This window comes from Rattus norvegicus, chromosome X, assembly GCF_036323735.1.
Source record: "Rattus norvegicus strain BN/NHsdMcwi chromosome X, GRCr8, whole genome shotgun sequence".
NCBI lineage: Eukaryota > Metazoa > Chordata > Mammalia > Rodentia > Muridae > Rattus > Rattus norvegicus.
The window spans coordinates 58,236,690-58,244,026 of record NC_086039.1 but is presented as its reverse complement, the minus strand read 5'-3'; the positions used below and the strand labels follow the sequence as shown (position 1 = coordinate 58,244,026).

The 7,337-nt window shown below is 38.3% G+C and overlaps 1 pseudogene; it reads left to right on the top strand.

Annotated features, from left to right (window-relative positions):
- Positions 1–5,691: 5,691 nt before the first annotated feature.
- Positions 5,692–6,373, top strand: Mrto4-ps6 (mRNA turnover 4, ribosome maturation factor, pseudogene 6; annotated as a pseudogene).
- Positions 6,374–7,337: the final 964 nt, after the last annotated feature.

Sequence of the window (7,337 nt, the reverse complement as noted above, 5' to 3'; positions counted from 1 at the left end):
AACCAAACTGGTAAAGGAATTAAACAAAACTATCCAGGATATAAAATTGGAAATAGAAACAATAAAGAAATAACAAAGAGTGACAACCCTGGAGATTGAAAATCTAGGAAAAAGATCAGGAGTCATAGATGCAACCAAAATGTATCAAAAAAAGATAAGGAAGGAAATTTCATACACATAAAAGGAAAAATCTACCAAGATGAAATCTCAATTCTGAATATCTGTGTTCCAAATACAAGGGCACCCACAATCATAAAAGAAACTTTACTAAAGCTTAAAGAATATATTGCACTACACACATTAATAGTGGTAGATTTCACCACCCTACTCTTATCAAAGGACAGATAATGGAAACAGAAACTGAACAGAGACAGAGTGAAACTAACAGAAGTTATTAACCAAATGGGTTTAACAGGTATCTATAGAACATTTCATCTTTAAACGAAAGATTATACCTGCTTTTGAGCACCTATTGTTACCTTCTCCAGAATTGACCTTATATTAGATCTGGCACAAAACAGGCCCCAACAGACACAGGAAGTTGTAAATAATCCCATGCATCCTATATTACCGTAGAGTAAGGTTGGTCTTCAATAGCAACATAAACAACAGAAAGCCCACATACACATGGAAGAAGAACAACACTCTACTCCTTGGTTAAGGAAAAAATAAAGAAAGATATTAAAGACGTTTTAGAATTAATTGAAAATAAAGGTGCAACATATGAAAACTTATGGGACACAATGACAGCAGTGCTAAGAGGACAACTCATAGCTCTGAAGTCTCCAAAATGAAACAGGAGAGAGCATAGATCAGCAGTTTGACAGCACACCTTAAAGCTCTAGAACAAAAGGAAGCAAATACACCTGGGAGGAGTAGACTGCAGGAAATCAAGCTCAGAGCTGAAGAAAAAAACAAGTTGAAACAAACAAATAAGCAAACAAACAAACAAACAAAACTATACAATGTATCAACAAAACCAGGATCTGCTTCTTTGAGAAAATCAAGATGATAGATAATCCCTTAGCCTGACTAACCAGAAGGCACAGACATAGTATCCAAATTAACAATATAAATGAAAAGGGATAGTTAACCACAGAAACTGAGGAATTTCAAAAACTTCTCAGATCCTACTACAAAGCCCATACTAAATAAAACTGGAAAATCTGGATGAAATGGACAATTTTCTAGACATATAACATATGTCAAAGTTAGGATCAGATAAACCATCTAAACAGTCCCATAACACCTAAATAACTAGAAGCATTCATTAAAAGTCTCTAAACAAACAAACAAACAAATAAACAAAATAGCCCAGGACCAGATGGGTTTAGAGCAGAATTCTATCAGAACTTCAAAGAAGACCTAATACCAATATTCTTCAATCTATGCCAAAAAAATAAATACAGAATGAATACTGCCCAATTTGTTCTTTGAAACTATAGTTACTTGTATACATAAACCACACAAAGACCCTACAGAGTAATAAAACTTCAGACCAATTTCCCTCATGAATATTGATGCAAAAATAATAAAATTCTTGCAAACCAAATGCAAAAGGACAACAAAAGGATCATTCACCATAATGAAGTAGGCTTTATCCCAGGAATGCAGGGATGGTTCAATATATGAAAATCCATCAATATAATTCTTTATTAAACAAACTCACAAAACCACACATGATCATTTTATTATATGCTGAAATATTCTTTAAAAATATTCAATACCCTTTTATGATAAAAGTCTTGGAAAGATCAGAAATTCAGGGCCTACACCTAAATATAGCAAAATTAATCAATACACAGCAAGCCCATAGTCAAAATCAATCTAAATGGAGAGCAACTTAAAGCAATCCCACTAAAATTAGGGACTAGACAATGCTGCCCACTCTCTCTCTCTACCTATTTAATATAGTACTTGCAGTCCTAGCCAGAGTAATTTGACAATAAAAGGAGGTCAAAATGATACATATTAGTAAAAAAGAAGACAAAGTATCATTATTTGCAGAAGGTGTGATGGTATAATTAAGTGACCCCAAAAGTACCACCAGAGAACTACAACTTCAGCAAAGTGACTGGATATAAAATTAACTCAAACAAATCAGTAGCCTTCCTCTGCTGAAAGGATAAATAGGCTGAGAAATAAATTGGGGAAACAACACCTTACACAATAGTCACAAATAATATAAAATGTCTTGGTGTGACTCTAACCAAGAAAGTGAAAGATCTCTTTGACAACAACTTCAAGTCTCTGAAGAAAGAAATTGAAGAAGATCTCAGAAAATAGATCTCCCATAGTCATGGATGAGGAGTATTAATACAGTAAAAATGGCCATCTTGCCAAAAAAAATCTACAAATTTAACACAATTCCCATCAAAATTCCAACTCAATTCTGCATAGAGTTAGAAAGAACAATTTGCAAATTTATTTGGAATAAGCAAAAACATAGGAGTATGAAAACTATTCTCAAAATTAAAATAACTTCTTGGGGAATCACCATACCTGAACTCAAGTTTTATTACAGAACAATAGTGGTAAAAACTGCATAGTATAAGTACATAGACAGGCCAGTAGATCAATGGAATAAAATTGAAGACCCAGAAATGTACCCATAAGCCCACGGTCACTTGATCTTTGACAAAAGCAATAAAACCAATGGAAAAAAAGACAGACTTTAAAACAAATGATGCTAGTTCAATGGGAGGTCAATATGTAGTAGAATGCAAATTGATCCATTCTTATTCCTTGCACAAAGTTCAAGTCCAAGTGAATGGAAGACATGCAGATAGAACCAGATATGTTAAAAGGAATAGAAGAGAACTTGGGGAAGAACTTCTGACACATAGGCACAGGGAAATATTTCTTGAACAGAAGACCAATGGCTTATGCTCTAAGATCAAGAATTGACAAATGGAACTTCATAAAATTGCAAATCTTTTGTAAGGCAAAGGAAAAGCTCAATAGGACAAAATGGCAACCAATGATTGGGAAAATATCTTTACCAATCCTACTTCTGAGAGAGGACTAATATCTAATATATGCAATGAACTCAGTAAATTAGCCTCCAGGAACCAAATAATCCTATTAAAATGGGGTATAGATCTAAATAAAGAATTATCAACTGCGGAATATCGAAGGGCAGTGATATATATATTAAGATACCTGCAGCTAATTCTCACACTGAGCATGGGACCCCAATAAAGGAATTAGAGACAGGGCAGAAGAAGCCGAAGGCATTTGCAACCCCATAGGAAAAAGAACAATATCAACCAGCCAGAACCCCAGATCTCCCAGAAAGTAAACCACTAACTATAGAGTACACATGAAGTGACCCATGGCTCCAGCCACATATTTAGCAGAGGATGACATTGCCTGTATCAATAGAAGAAGCCCTTGGTCCTGTGAAGGCTCTTTTCCCCAGTGTAGGGGAATGCCAGGTTGTTGATGTTAGAATGGTTGGATAGGAGGGGGTGCACCCTCATTGAAGAAGGGGGAGGGGAGAACAGAGAAAACACATATTATTTGAAATATAAATATTTAAACTATCCAATTCAAAAGAAAAAAAGCCATCATCTTGAGCAAAGTAACCAAGACCCAAAGGATATGCATATTTTGTACACTCTGATAAGTGGATATTAGTCAAAAAATTCAGAACAAGCCACTGACTCAATTAAGTTAAACAAGTTAAGTCTAATTGAGAGTACTTGAATCCCTCATAAAAGTTGTAACAAAGTAGTTAGGAAGGGGGAGCTGTTGAGAGGGGTGACTAAGAATAATAATCCCATGGATGGACACCAGCCTCAGTCATGGAGCAAGACCGGAGAGACACTCAGAGGGCCAGGAGAATGAATATAAATATGTAGCTGCCACAAGTGGGTAGTTAAGGGAATCTGTAGCAAGTCTCAGAGAAGAGGGATGAAGTGGGTCCTGGGAGACAACGCAGGTGTTCTCAGGTGAACAGTGCTCAACAGTGGGAACACGAATCCTCAAGAGACCACCCCTAGTAGCCATCCTAAATTTCTAGTGGAGGATTAAGGAAATCAAACCACCTACCAAATTTTGAACCAGAATTGGTCCTGTGTAAAAGAAATGTAGGGACCAAGATGGAGTAGAGACTGAAGGAGTGGCCAACTAGGGACTGGTCCAACTTCAGACTCATGTCGTGGATGAACACCAATCTTTCACACTATTACTGATGTTATGTTGTACTTACAAACAAGCACCTAGGACAACTGTTCTCTGAGAGGCTCTATCCAGAACCTGACTAAGACAGATGCAGATATCTAGAAGCAGTCATTGGATGGAAGTCAGGGACCCCTATGATAAAGTTAGGGGAAGGATAGAAATCCCCCAAGAAGTTGGAAACCCCACAGGAAAATGAACAGAGTCAGCTACCCTGAACCCTTGGGAGTTCCCAGAGATTGAGCCATCAACAAGAGAGCATGCATGGGTTGGAACAAGTCCCTGGCAAATAAGTTTCAGAGGATTGACTGCCTTGTCTGTCTTCAGTGGGAGAGGATATGCCTAATCTTGCAGAGACTTGATGCACCAGGGTGAGGGAATATGGGGACAGGGGCTGACCTCTCAGAGGCATAGCTGTTGGGGATGAATGCTGCAAGGGGAAGTGGACATATTTGGGATGTAAATAAATAAATAAATAAATAAATAAATAAATAAATAAAACATTAGATTATTGTTGTTGTTTTATTGTTGTTGCTGTAATACATTTGTGATACAATCAGACTAGGGTTTCACATTTGCTAAGAAACTACTCTACCACAAAACCATATATTGGACATGGTATTCACATTTGATAAAAATAAATCAGTGTATGTAAATATTAACACATTTCTATTTAGGTCACTTACAATTTGGTATTATAAACAAAGCTCGAATAAATATTTTCCAAACTTGTCCTTGGGAAAATTTGTAAGAGTTTCTCAAGGATGTAAATTTTTAACATATAGACCCCCGCACTATGTCAGGATTAATAATATGTCTCATCAAGTTTGTCATCCTCTGGAGTACACACACTAGTTGGACCATGAACAGCACCCTGGTTCCCAGTTGAGCAAAGACTTGAGACCCTGTTATCCCTGAGAGGGATGGTAGGCATTTTGCCTGAGTCCTGGAACATCAGGCCCTGTCACTAGCCATAGCCATAGCCCTTCATAGATTTGTGGCCATCAGTCACATAAGGGCAACACCCCAAGTCCTGCAATAGGTAGAGGACATGACCTGTGGTCATGTATGCTGAAGAAAGATCTCCGTTATACTGAGGAACCTAAAGGCCTGGAGGCTTAGTCAATAACCTTTCCTTCCCAGACACTCCACCCTGCAAAAGGTATTTAATCTCAGGCCCACCCTGAGAAGTGGCATAAGATCTTAATCATCCAACTTCCGCCATGACAATAAACACTTTAAAACTATGTAGCAGAGAATACCCTTGTTGGGGCACCAGTGGAAGGGAAGCCCTTGGTCCTGCAAAGGTTGCATCCCCAGTGCAGGGGAATATGGGGGGCTATTAAGGGGGATGCATGGGGGAATACACATATCGGGGAGGGGAAAAGATGGGGGGCTTATGGGCAGGAAACCGGGACAGGGAATAACAATTAAAATGTAAGTAAAGAAATATAACTAATAAAATAATAAATAAATAAAAAAATAAAATTATGGACTGGCCTTAGGGCGATGCTGAAATCCAAGTGAGACAAGAAAGTTTCCTTAAGAAAAACTGCCAAGAAAGACTTAGAACTGAAGCAGAACTTGATAGAAGAGCTTCAGAAATGTGTGGACACCTACAAATACCTTTTCATCATCTCTGTGGTCAACATGAGGAACAGCAAGCTGAAGGTCATTCAGAATGCCTGGAAGCACAGCCATATGTTCTTTGACAAACACACCTTGGTTCGAAGCCCATCTGATGAATACAAAGACAACCTATGTCAGTAAGAAGTTGAGAGGTGAAGTTGGGTTCCTTTTTACCAATCACACAAAGGAGATGAATGAATGGTTCACAAAGTATACAGAAATGGATTTTGCTCATGTGAGGAACAAAGCAATTTTAACTGTGAGCCTGGATCGAGGGCTGGTGAAGCAGTTCCCTTGTTCCATGGAGCCACAACTGAGGCAGCTGGGTCTGCCCAATGCCCTCAAGAAAGTTGTGGTGATCCTTCTGTCTGACTATGAAGTATGCAACGAGGGTGACGTGCTGACCCCAGAGCAGGCCTGTGTCCTGAAGCTGTCTGGGTATGAGATGGCTGAATACAAAGTGACCATCAAATACGTGTGGGGTGCCCAGTCATGGAGATTCCAACAGATGAAAGATGACCTGCCAGAGTCTGAGGAGGAGGAGGATGACAGCAGACTCTAGGAACCAGAACTAAGGCCTTCCAGCAAGGTTTTCATCTCTGCTGGACCCCCATCCCTGGACTGATGTCACCCCTATGGAGGGAGCAACTATTTATTTTTGCTATGGGTAAAGAGGGAGGGTGCTGGGGAATGACTTTGTTTCTATAAAGAATAAAATTTTGTCCACAGGGTGTTCCCTGTAGACAACAGGAAACACAAAACAAAACATTGGGATATGCTGTGGAAAGGCACAGAGAAGGCTTTTGCCTACAGAGCAGAAGCTGTCTCCATCTCCCAGACTGTGCTTCTTCACCCACAGAGCAGTGTCCAGTGACTATGGCCTGATACCCACCTTGCAGCAGTGGCATGGGGTAAATGTGGTCAAACTTGCTATGACTTGCCTCCCCAAGTGTCTGAGCCCTGTGACAGAGTGTGTCTGAGCCCTGTGACAGAGTAGATACGGGAGCCTCACAATAAGCGTACACACACTTTCCAATTTCTTAAGCAAAGATGAATCTAGGTAATGCTGTGAATAGATTTCAAAATGTTCCAAATGAGTTTTACCATGTGCTATCTTGAAAATCAATCATTTGAGTGTTTTATAATTGACTGCAGTTCCTGCAATTTCTATTTCTTTATAATAATTCTAGATTTTGTGTATCTTTGTTTCTGCTAAAAATGATACTGTATATAAGACTGTAATGACTTTAAACAGAAAGACATTAAATGTATCATTTGTAGCTAATTAAATGTGACATAAACAAAATATTTCACTAGGTTTTTTTTCAAAATTTTTATATATTGGCTCATTGCAACTGAAAATTCAATGTTGATCTGTGTATTTCTATTATTACAAAGCATTTTATTTATCCTTATCATGTACTGTATATGTAAAGTGTGAATGGTTTTAAAATAAAAACAAATATGCGGTATATTTAGGGAATGCAAATGTACTTATTTTGAGAACACTATTCATCATTCACTAC